At 45.1% G+C, this 12,885-nt stretch overlaps 1 protein-coding gene and 1 pseudogene across 12 annotated transcripts in view; one reads left to right on the forward strand and one right to left on the reverse strand.

The window, feature by feature from the left end:
- LOC127632340 (neurexophilin-2-like) overlaps nt 1–12,885 on the reverse strand; it is a 248,107-nt gene that overhangs the window by 101,206 nt on the left and 134,016 nt on the right. The window lies entirely within an intron of this gene.
- Nucleotides 6,501–12,885, forward strand: part of LOC127632324 (thrombospondin type-1 domain-containing protein 7B-like) — a 69,794-nt pseudogene continuing 63,409 nt past the window's right edge.

Consider the following 12,885-nt stretch of genomic DNA (forward strand, 5'->3'; position numbering starts at 1 on the left):
GGACAACTGCCAGTCTTGGAATGCCCCTCCACATTTTAGCGGCCGGTACCACACGCCCCATTGAGAGCGAGAACCACTAATCACCACCACGAGGAGGTTACCCCATGTGACTCTACCCTCCCTAGCAACCGGGCCAATTTGATTGCTTAGGAGACCTGGCTGGAGTCACTCAGCACGCCCTGGATTCAAACTCACGACTCCAGGCGTGCTAGTCAGCGTCAATACTCGCTGAGATACCCAGACCCCCATGTGCTTGTTGTTATTAAAGCGAGCCCCTCCACCCCTGGCAGGGGCTCCACCGCTCCATTCGGCCGGCAGCGAGCCCCTCCTCCCCTCACGGCCACGACTGCTCCCTTAGGCGGACGGCAGCGCATCCCTCCGTTCCCAGGTTTTGGCACCAATATAACACGGTTAGGATGGGCAAGGAGGTGGCGGGAACTGGACGAAGCATCAAAGTAATGTTTTAATGTAAACTTAAAAAGGCAGAAACGCACACATGGCAGCTGCGTGTGGCTCTCTCTCCTGAACTGCCGCATCCGGCTACCTTTATCCCTCTCCTCAGCTGATTATTTTGATTGGGGGCCGGCTGTGTGCACTCCCGGCCCCGCCCCACCCCACCCTCCTCTTAGTCACAGGGTCAAGTTTTTTTTTCCCTTTGAATTTAGTTTATATTTTCACCCCCATTGGCAATTTTCTCCCCTTGTTTTAAGCATAAATCACACTAAATTTATTAGGTTTCTCAAAATATATTATGCAATTATTTTGTGTTGAAATTTTCATTATTTTTACTGAGAAACAAGACACATAAACACACTAATAAGTTTTTGTTTGGAAACGCATGACATCCACACTGGAGCGGCATGTTCCTCTTCTGAAAACGCTCTCCTTTACGCTTTCCATTTTTAGAAAACTCCAAACTTTGAGGTTTAAAACTTTAGTGGATTAATGTGGACACTGCGCTTATGCGTTTTACTGATGATACTTCACACATAAGAAATGAAGCCTCAAATATTACAGTATATTCTGTGCGTACTCTAATGAGATCAGTGAATCAGCTCAATGTGTCCATTGTGAACAAATATGTACTGTATGATTCATTTGAAGTTGAAACAGGCACATCGTGTGCTGAAAGTGGAGCATCATTAACACTGTTTCAAAACAGCATTAGATCTCTTTCTTTTAACAATGTAATTCAATGGTAATGTGTTAGTATGAAATGACATTGTTAACAGCCAAGCGATCCACTCCCAACTACCCCACTTAAAGATGCTGGGGTATGTTGCTCTCTCTTTTTTTTATGGAACTTATGTAATTGAAAGTTAATTATCCTGATAGTGAAAATAAAATCTCAGGTTCATGCAGGGACAAAATCTGCGAGAGCAGTCGCTGCATTAACACAAGATTAGCTCAGTTGTCCCCCAGGTTAATTACTACAGTACCGCATACACGTACACGTTAAACAAAGGAGAGTCATGTTGGCATTTACCTTGGATACGTGGGTTCGCTCCTCATCCGAGGGATGAGCATTTCCAGAGTTAACCCTGACGCTCAGGCGTGCGAGGCATTGTGAAGCGGTTGAATTTGAACACAGGATTTGAATGTTGTCATGGAGAAGGCTGGCATTATGAAAATGAGGGAATGTGAGTGAAAAGTACATTTCAAGGGGTGAGAAGTCCTGCAAATCCAACAGAGAATTGCTGGGAATGTTAATTTGCTTCTTGCTATTTTTTTATTATTATTATTTTATCCCCTTTACTCCCAATTTTGAATGCCCAATTTGGTTATTCGCCTCAATCCGGGTGGCGGATGACACGTCACAGTTGCCTCCGCTTCCGAGACCATCAATCCGCGCATCTTATCACGTGACTCGTTGTTCATGACACCGCGGAGACTCACAGCATGTGGAGGCTCATGCTACTCTCCACGATCCACACACAACTCACCACACACCCCATTGAGAGAACCACTAATCACCACCACGAGGAGGTTACCCCATGTGTCTCTACCCTCCGTAGCAACCGGGCCAATTTGGTTACCCCATGTGACTCTACCCTCCCTAGCAACCGGGCCAATTTGGTTGCTTAGGAGACCTGGCTGGAGTCACTCGGCACTCGAACTCGCAACTCCAGGTGTGATAGTCAGCGTCAATACTCGCTGAGATACCCAGACCCCCATGTGCTTGTTGTTATTAAAGCTAAACACCAGTGTAGGTCTAGATTTTACTCTAGGCCAGTGAATTTGCTTCAGGATGCAGATTTCATTGGGTTTTAAAAGATTAGATTTTGATTTTAAATGCAGAGTTATGTGTTAGGATTGTAAATGTATCTTGAATTTGAACGCTTTCATGCTTTTGGCCAACCTGGTCTCGTAGTGAATACGGGACTCTGTGCACAGAACACGTTGTGGTCGACACAAATCACATTTGCCCTTGTTGAAAGTGAACTCATGTTTTGCAGTCTGAGTGGTTTCTTCGTCCCGGTGTAGTTTTGGTCATTGTTTTTGAGGATGAGGGCACGTCCATGTTGACATCTGTCTAATTTGACTAGAGCTTCTACAAAGTGACAGATGAATTTGTGCCAAAATACCATTGAGTTTGATTTGACACTCCTTTGATGTCATCAAGAAAAGACATAAGAAGCATTTTCTCCTCTCTTCAAAGCTGATAAGCCTATAGTCTTGTGTAGCCAAATATTCATCGGGATGACAAAAGGTCTGGTGCTTATTTCAGCTTATTCTGGCCATGAGATCACAGAGTGATATAGTAGGAAAGACGACTAGATATACCCGAGTGAGCGCTCTGAAATCACTTTATCCCCAAATGTTGGCACCTACCTAAACATTGTAGCAGGCCAGGTACACCCCTTCATGGCAGTGGTCTTCCCTGATGGCAGTGGCCTCTTTCAGCAGGATAATGTGCCACAATGCGCACATTGTTCCGGAATGGTTTGAGGAACATGACGAAGAGTCTCCAAATATCCCAGATCTCAATCTGATTGAGCATCTATCGGATGTGCGGGACCAACAAGTCCAATCCACGGCGGCTCCACCTCACAACTTACTGGACTCGAAGGGTCTGCTGCTAATGTCTTGGTGCCGGATACCACAGGACACCTTCAAGGGGGTCTTGTAGAGTCCATGCCTCAATGGGACAGAGCTGTTTTGGCTGTTTAGTGAATTTAATCCTCATAAGTTTGACACTAACCTGGCAAACTTTGGCAAATCCAGTGATTTGTTTTTTTTTCCTGAAGCTCTTGTTGGATCAACCCAGAACATAAAAATTTTACATTTATGCATTTGGCAGACGCTTTTATCCAAAGTGACTTACAGAGCACTTATTACAGGGAGAATCCCCCCGGAGCAACCTGGAGTTAAGTGTCTTACTCAAGGACACAATGGTGGTGACTGTGGGGATCAAACCAGCAACCTTCTGATTACCAGTTATGTGCTTTAGCCCACTACACCACCACCACTCCACTCCAGAACCTTGCAAATGCAATTTTGTTTCCAGGCAGACTGATTTAAAACTCTCTCCGAAGTTTGTCAAAACAGCCAATCAGATTATAATTTACTAGATTGAGAAAGTGTCTTCAATGATTGGCGTTCAATACACATCAGAAATATGCTGTAGATGTGAAGATTTATTTTAAGATTATTTATTTTGTTGTCCTAATTTAGCATGATTATATGGTTAGCTGCATTTCATTATTTACATTTAGCATTTATCCCCAGAGTTGGAAAAGATCTGTGACACATTTTTGGGTCGTGACCCACCAGTTGAGAATCACTAATTGAGCTCTTAGTCTGAGGATGTATGTGTGTGTGTGGGGGGTTAATGATGTATGCATGCTGTAGATTAAGATAAATGTGTTTATTATTCTTTTCTTTTACACCCCAAAAAAAGGCAAAGATTTCCAGGCTTAATGAAAAGGATGCACCCATTCAATCAGTCAAACAAACTATTTAATTAAACTTTTCAGCCCCCACTCCAAATATGCATGTTTTAATCAGGCAGTCATTTGGATAACCCAACTTCTACCATTTCTCTCTGTGTTTGTATGTGTGTGTGTGTGTGTGTGTGTGTGTGTGTGTGTGTGTGTGTGAGAGGAGAGAGAGCACAAGAGCGTGCACTGGACCCCTGTCGAAACTGATTAGCTTTGTAATTACTCAGCCTGTGCTGGGAACCTCCGGTCAGCATTAACAGACAAGTTTAATGCTATGCGTCAATCTATAGTCCAACAATGCAACACGGACCGGGAATGTTAAGATAACACATGCAGCACGGACAGAGATGAGCGCTGTTAGTGATGATGTCTCTCAAGTCCCACTTCAGCTCTGATGAGCCATTCAAACCACACGACAAGGCAAAAGCAGCAAACCAAACATTCAGAGAGAGGCAGATTCAGTCAGTATGAGGGTTCGTCTTCATACAAAATGCCAAATGCTGAATGGAAAAGCATTATGATTTATGATGAAAATTGTGTTTGTCAAGTGTGAAGTGCAGTGGGAAGAGAAAGAGGGAAATTATCTCTTAGAAACATCAGGACATAACACAATGAACATGAGGTTAGTAAAGAAAGAGTCCTTTGAAAAGCCTTCCTTTCCCTTTATCCCTTACACTGGTGCCGGGAAGGAGGAGGGAGAGTCCTCCACACTGCCGTCCACCCAGTGGAGCGCTGCTGTCATCCGGTGGGGGACGGAGTAGCCCGACCGCCCGGACTTGTGGAACGACCGCCGTCCGCAGGGCGAGTGGGGACTGGACTCCCCCGACCGCCTGGCGCGATGGAGCTGCTGCCAGGGGCGGAGGGGTGCCCTGCCGCCCCTCAAAAACGCGGAGGGGTCAAGAGAAGACCGCCGTCCGCGTTCCCTCCTCCCTGACCACCTGGAGCGGTAGGGCGCTGCCAGGGGTGGAGGAGTGTCCCCACGGGTTGCCGAGATCACGGAGGGGCGTTCTGTCCGCTGGGGGTTCAGCCCGGGAGGAGCGGCTACCGTCTGCCTGAGTGGGTGGAGGAGTGATTGGGGACCACGCGATGGCGCATCAGAGATCTCCACGGTGAGCGAGTTTTTTCCTCTCTCTCTGTCGCTCGCGTTGGCCTTTTCCTCGCCTATTGTGTTTTTGTTGTTTTTGCCCTCCTGTCTCCTCCCAGGTCGAGGAAGGTGGGGATGACCCGCCAGCAGAGGGTGGGGAAGTACGTCATGCCGGGGCGGAGTGTAGAGCAGAGGAGGGCGGGGCCAGGCTGGAACAAGGCACGCGGTCCCCAATCAGCCTGATGGGGGCGTGAGGGATAAAGGCGACGGTGACGACAGTTCAAAAGAGAGAGAATTACTGACAGCTTCTCTGTGTGTTTATGATTGTGTGCTTTTGGTTCAACTGATTATTAAACTATTATTTATATTGACAAGCCGGTTCTCCTTTCCCCTAGCCCCCCTTACAGTCACTCTGAGCATTCCATCAATCCAACTCTCTTTCTCAGTTTCTCGACTCTATCACTTTGTGTCTCTCTCTCTAACTCTGCCACCAACCTCTCCCTCTCTCAAGCTTTTCTTCTCCTCACCCCTAAGTAACGGATTAGACACGGTGGGAATGTGGCAGACGTAATTTATCAGCATCAGCTTCTTTGTGTAGTAAAACTCTCAGTGCGTCCTCTTCATCTTTTAAATGTTCTTCACAATCAGAGCACACGCTTCATCCGGTCAACGCTAAATGTCCCAATGAATTCACTTCAACAGACTGCATGGATGCTGTTGTTTTGTTGTTTTTTACCTATTTAAAGGTGTTTATGTGCCTTAGAAACAGGGGAATAAAAAGAAAAGTATAAAGAGGAAGGATTTCACAGGTTTACTGTAAAACTAGCGTCTCTTGGGAGGTGTTCTTCTCTGGCACATTCTGCATTACTTGCTTTCTCTCCTGATTGTGCAAACAAGCTATAAACAAATGTGTGTTCCAGTGATTCACTTACAATGGAAGTCAATGGGGTTTAATCTGTAAACATTAAATTACTGTTTCAAAAGTATAGACACAAGACATAAACAATATGTGTGTTAACATAATTTTACTGTCAATCACTTACTAACTGCTGAGATGTATCCAATACCGTGTTTACAGGGCTTTGTTGTCATGACAACAGATGCGACCCCATTGACTTCCATTGTAAATGTTTCACTGGAACACAGATTTGTGCTTTTATTAAAGAAAAGGTAATCAACATTATGCCACAAATGCTGTCGATTAGGATTAACTTGTACTGAACCCAGAATATTCCTTTAAACCGTCTGGTTTTATTCCGTTTACCGAACATATAGTGTGTTTTTCTGGTGAACTTGTCTTATTTGACATTGCTTTACTAAAGGCTATATTGCAGGAAGATGATGTGGTTAAAAAGGTGTGTAGTTCACTCTCAGATTGTAAATAAACTGCTCTTTACTTTCTAGAGTGACACATTTAATCCCACTGGATTGTATGTATTTCTGTTGCAGGTTGAATGCCAACGGACTGAGAAAGGATGGCATTTGAGAGGCACGAGATTACGTTTGTCGTCTTTCTGAGGGGTTTCCTCATCTATGCATCACTAATGACCCCTCGTCTGAGGGCAGATGCACCAAAGAGAAGCCAGTACCTCTGGAAAACAGGTACGTTGCCAATATTGCTTTTGCTTTTTCCTGTTGCTGCTGCATTAAGACTTGACGACTGGAGGAAATCCATTTAACGTGGTTCACAGCTTCTCTGATTACTCTTCTTTATTTATTATTTACTTAAACGTATAGTTCCCCTCACAGTCATCATCATGTACCCACCCTCATGTATTCCAAACCCAGATAATTTACTTTCAGTGTTGTTGTGTCACACTGGTGGTCAGGATGCTCAAGCAAACAGAGGAATGTTTGATGATGTCACAGAGTCGGGAAATTAGTCTGATGTCTTCCTTATAAAAGGAAAAGTTATTGTTTTTTAAACTAATAATGCACGGTAAAATCTTAGTTTGAACAGTTATTTCAGGGCTTTCAGAGATGCCAAACACACAGTTTGCATGTAAGATGCATCCCTCCACGGACTTGGCCAATTCTCTGTGGTCACATCCAGCTGGAGAAGTCACATCTCTCGGCATTGCATAATCAAATGTGTGAATGACAGTGTCTGGTACAGTCAGTTAAAAATGTCCACTTTGATAATTGATCTATGAATGTTGAATATTGATCCTTGTTGTTATCACAGATGATCAGGATGCATTTATGGTCATTCTGAAATGATCGCTCATAACTGTGAGACTATCTTTGTGTGTTTTCTGTGAAGTCAATCTTACATCCAGCTGGAGTTGCTTTGAGTATTCTTCATGTCGCCATGGCAACAATTGTTAAGCGTGAGACTGACAGCTCGATAAGAGCAGAACAGAAGATTATAATTTGGCCTGTTAATGATATCCGGTACACTCAAGCTTCTGTGAGCTCACATTTCAACATGCTGTAATTAAAGGGACAGTACACCCATAAATGAAAATTATGTCATCATTTACTCACCCTCATGCCATCCCAGATGTGTGACTTTCTTTCTTCTGCAGAACACAAATGAAGATTTTTAGTAGAATATTTCAGCTCTGTAGGTCCATACAATGCAAGTGAATGGTGACCAGAACTTTTGAAGCTTCAAAAAGCAAATAAATGCAGCATATAAGTAATCCATACGACTCCAGTGGTTTAATCCATGTCTTCTGAAGTGATATGATAGGTGTGAGTGAGAAACCGGTCAATATTGAAGTCCATTTTTACTGTAAATCTCCACCTTTGACCAGGTTGAATGTGAAAGTGAAAGTGGAGATTTACAGTAAAGGACTTAAATATTGATCTGTTTCTCACCCACCTATCATATCACTTCTGAAGACGTGGATTAAACCTTTGGAGTCATATGGATTACTTAAAGCTCAAAAAGCACATAAATGCAGCATAAAAGTAATCCATACGACTCCAGTGGTTTAATCCATGTCTTCAGAAGTGATATGATAGGTGTGGATGAGAAACAGATCAATATTTAAGTCCTATTGTGTCATACATTCTCATTCCTGCCCATTAGGGGCTGATATTCACGAAGGATGTGAATCACCAAAAACAGAAGAAAAATGAGAAAGTAATTTAATTTGACCAATTGTCACACATTATACATACATTTCTGCATATACATGGTGAAATTATTTATTTTTCACATATCCCAGCTAAGCTGGGGTCAGAGTGCAGGGTCAGCCATGATAGGAGCCCCTGGAGCAGATAGGTTCAAGGGCCTTGCTCAAGGGCCCAACAGTGGTGTCTTGGTGGTGTTGGGGCTTGAACCCACGACCTTCTGATCAGTAACCCAGAGCCTTAACCGCTGAGCCACCACTGCCCCTAAAGCAATTCACCCACTGTACTTAAAAATCCTCAGTGTTTAATGGAGGATATCCTTGGCAGGTGTAAAGGCCTCCATAATCCATTGTTAATCACTCCTTCTGATGAAGGTCCACCCTCCTCGCGAAAGTGAAAGTAAAGTGGAAATTGACTGAGAATTTATAGTATAAATATTGATCTTTTCTCACCCACACCTATCTTATCACTTCTGAAGACATGGATTAAACCACTGCGTGTAGTCTGGAGTACTTTTATTTTGCCCTTATGTGCTTTTTTGCGTTTTAAAGTTCTGGTCACCATTCACTTGCATTGTATGGACCAAAAGAGCTGAAAAATTCTTCTAAAAATCTTTTCAAAAGAAAAGAAAGTCACACATCTGGGATGGCATGAGGGTGAGTAAATGATGAGAGAATTTTCATTTTTGGGTGAACTGTTTTTCCAGAACAAAATATTGTTAACGTTTGTTTGTGAAGACATGACCATTCAGATCAGGCTTTCATTCTCAGAGATTTACAATGCTAAAATGAGCATCCTTTCGTTTTGTTGGATCAATGGATGGATGGATGAATGGATGAAGGCTTGGGTATCAATCAGGGGTGGGCTGGCCATAGGGATAACCGGGACTTTTCCCGGTGGGCCGGCCACGAAAGAGGCCAAACGGCCAAAATAAGCAATCAAACAAGTGAAGACACAACTTAAGAAGAAATTAGTGCGTGAAGTTTTTAACAGCATGATGTCTCAAGTATTCAAGTAAACATAAAAAAAAAACTCTGATCTACCAGTAAGTTGAAAACTGATGTTTTCTTGTTATTATTGTTTTACTAATATTAACAGTATGGCTATTAAACCTGGTTTTATAGAATAAACGTTACTATAACTAAACTATAACCAATTGTTCACTCTATTGCTCACACACTGCTCTGTTATGAAACACGTATACTTTAACGCATCATTTGAAAAACGATACATTTTAACACTTGTATTATAGACACACCCACTTATACTCATACACTCATTCCAATGTGATTAGAAGTCTTCGGTTCAAGACCACTGACGCAAGCAAGCGGAAACGGTTGACGATAGTGTCAGAAGTGATACGAAATGAAGCGATGGCTTCAGAAAATGTGCGTTTGAAGTTGCATATGCATTTAGGACATTATTGGTCGGGTTTAGGTGATAGTTTTAGGTTAGGGAGGCACGTTTTACTCATTAAAACCTCCGTCTTCGATTGACCTTAAAACGTTGTCCGACTGCGACACCATTTCACTCGCTTTTTGCGCCCCCTGCTGGACAATTATTGTAATGTGTAATAAAGCACGTGATTTAATTTAGCAAAAACGTTTATGAGATCAGGCTGAATTTACTGTCACGGTATTTAATCCTATGTCTCTTCCTTGTCTCGTGCCTTGTTCTTAGTGTGTGTTGTGTGGGTGCGTGAATGTGTGGGCGTGTTGTTTGTACCATGATTAGCGCTCTGCCGCAATCACTCCTCTCACCAGCTGTTACTCATTCCCATTCCCTTTAAATTCTCACCACTCTCTCATCTCCTTGTCAGATCGTTGTTTGTGATGTCCGGTGTTGTTCGCTCTTCAGAGTTCCAGTCCAGTTCTCTCGTTGTCCCTGTTTCAGTGTCCTGTTTGCTGTTACCCGGATTCAGCGTGTCTGTTCAACACTTCTCTTCACTCTTCTCACCACGATCATCTGACCATTGGAGACTCTAGCCACTAGACCATCACCCGGACTTTTCCCCTATCTTCTCAATTTGACTGTCAATAAACTAATTGTCAACTTGCAACTTGCTTCCTAGCTTCATTACGTCACAGAACGATCTGACCACAAGATGGAAGCAGCGAGTAACAATTCAGACAGCCTAGAAGAATTCGTGATGAACAGCAGACTTCGTGATGGAGAACCAGGAGAAGAATCTCAATGACACGGCTCACGCTGTCCAGGCTCTAGTGGCGCAGGTGTCCGGACTCACCCAGCAAATTCAACTTCTGCGAGCTCCCACTGCGCCACCCAGCACCGCTGATTCCTCAACCACCACCAGCCCCTCCCAGTCGGAGCCCCGCCTACCGGTTCCAGAGCTATATTCAGGTGAACCTAATTTTGCCGAAGCTTTTCTAACACGATGCTCAATGCATTTTTCTTTACAACCCAGAACATTCTGTGATGAAAGAACCAAGGTCGCTTTTGTCCTGACGCTACTTTCTGGGAGAGCTGCCCTTTGGGGAACGGGCGTGTGGGAGAATCAAGATGAATGCTGCACCTCTTTTCAAGCACTCTCCGCGGAGATGAAGCGAAGCTTTCGACCGTGCTGTCTCCGTAGAGAGGCAGCCAGAGTGCTGGTCGACTTAGCGCCAGGGGAGAGATCTGTATCAGACTTTTCTATCGAAGTTCGGACGCTTAGCGCGGAGAGCCAATGGAACGAGGAGGCGCAGTGGGACATGTTCCTGCATGGGCTGGCTGATCGCGCCCAAAAGGAGATATACGCCATGGATCTCCCCACCAAGCTAAACGATTTGATCGCCTTGGCGCTTAGAGTGGACGCTAAGGTTATCCAGAATGGAACAGCGAGTACAAACCAACCGCCCCTTGAGAGGATTAGGCGGTCAATGTTCTGGAGGCGGGACGCTGCTCAGCCCCTGCTCTGTGATCCCGAGCCCATGCAGGTGGGTCGAGCCCGGCTTTCCGGAGGAGAAGGAAAGGCGGAGATCCCAGGGACTGTGTTTGTACTGTGGTGGTGCTGGACATTTTGCCTACAACTGTCCTTTAAAAGGATCCGCCTGATAGCAAGTATGAGGCTACTATCGGGTGGGATCTCCGCCAGAAGACCTCATCCACATCTACCCTCCTTCCGTAAGTCTTCAATGGTCTAATCACCGCCACGACTGTCGAGCACTTCTGGATTCTGGGGTCGAAGGAAATTTCATGGACTACACTTTTGCACTCAACCACCAAGTCCCCTCAAGTCTCTCACTCACCGGATCGCTGTTCACGCCTCAATGGCCAGAAACTTCCCACCATTTCCTAGCCACTGAAGACATCACTCTGCCACGCCAGGCAATCACACCGAGACCATCTCCTTCTACATACTGGACACTCCTCTTGCCCCCATCGTCCTTGGTCATCCCTGGCTCACCCATCACAACCCTAAAGTGGACTGGCAGTCTAAGTCTGTGTCAGCGTGGAGCACTCAATGTCATAAGTCTTGTCTTGTTTCTGCCTGTTCGCCTGTTTTTGTCCCTGTTTTTCAGGAAGAGGCGGTGGATTTATCTAACGTGCCCATGGAGTACCTGGACCTGAAGGAGGTGTTCAGTAAGTCTCGGGCGCTTCTCTCCTCCACATCGCCCCTATGACTGTGCCATAGAGTTATTGCCAGGTACATCTCCGCCTAAGGGCAAGTTATATTCACTCTCGATTCCAGAGAGGGAGGCTATGGAGAAATATATTTCTGATTCTCTAGCTAATGGATTCATCCGCCCTTCCTCTTCAGCCGGGGCGGATTCTTTTGTGGGGAAGAAGGATGGATCTCTGCGACCTTGCATTGATTACCGGGTTGAACAACATCACGGTAAAGAATACTTATCCTCTACCGTTGATGTCTTCAGCTTTTGAGAGGTTGCAGGGAGCATCCATCTTCACTGAAATTGGATTTACGTAATGCTTATCATTTGGTCCGCGATCAGGGAGGGGGATGAATGGAAAACCGCTTTTAACACCCCCAGGGGCACTTTGAATACTTGGTCATGCCGCTCGGCTTGTCCAACTCCCCAGCGGTCTTCCAGGCACTCGCCAATGACGTGCTGCGAGACATGGTTGATCAGTTCATATATGTTTACCTGGATGACATATTGATTTTTTCTTCTTCTCTCCAGGAACATGTGCAGCACGTCCGCTAGTGCTTCAGAGATTGCTAGAGAATGGGCTTTTTGTCAAGGCGGAGAAATGCGCTTTTCATGCACAGTCTGTTCCTTTCTTAGGGTACATCGTGTCGGGTTGAGGGAATGCGATGGATCCTGAGAAGATCAAGGCTGTGGTAGATTGGCCAAGTCCAGAGTCTCGTAAGGCCCTACTGAGATTCCTGGGGTTCGCCAATTTCTACCGGGCGCTTTATTCGCAATTTCAGTCAACTAGCCACACCTCTGACCGCCCTGACCTCCCCAGAACAACGCTCAGGTGGTCAGACGCAGCTGAGGCTGCGCTTGCCAAACTGAAAGGTTGCTTTGTTTCAGCCCCCATCCTGATAACCCCTGATCCATCACGCCAGTTCGTGGTGGAGGTCGATGCATCAGAGGTGGGGGTAGGCGTAGTGCTATCCCAGCGTTCTCCTTCAGACGACAAGATACACCCTTGCGCTGCTTTTTTCTCATCGCTTGTCCTCGGCCTAACGTAATTATGACATTGGTAACAGAGAGTTGTTGGCAGTCAAGTTAGCTTTGGAGGAATGGCGCCACTGGTTGGAGGGTTCGGGGTACCTTTTATCGCCTGGACCGATCACAAGAATTTGGAATA

Source organism: Xyrauchen texanus, chromosome 39 (genome assembly GCF_025860055.1).
Source record: "Xyrauchen texanus isolate HMW12.3.18 chromosome 39, RBS_HiC_50CHRs, whole genome shotgun sequence".
Lineage (NCBI taxonomy): Eukaryota > Metazoa > Chordata > Actinopteri > Cypriniformes > Catostomidae > Xyrauchen > Xyrauchen texanus.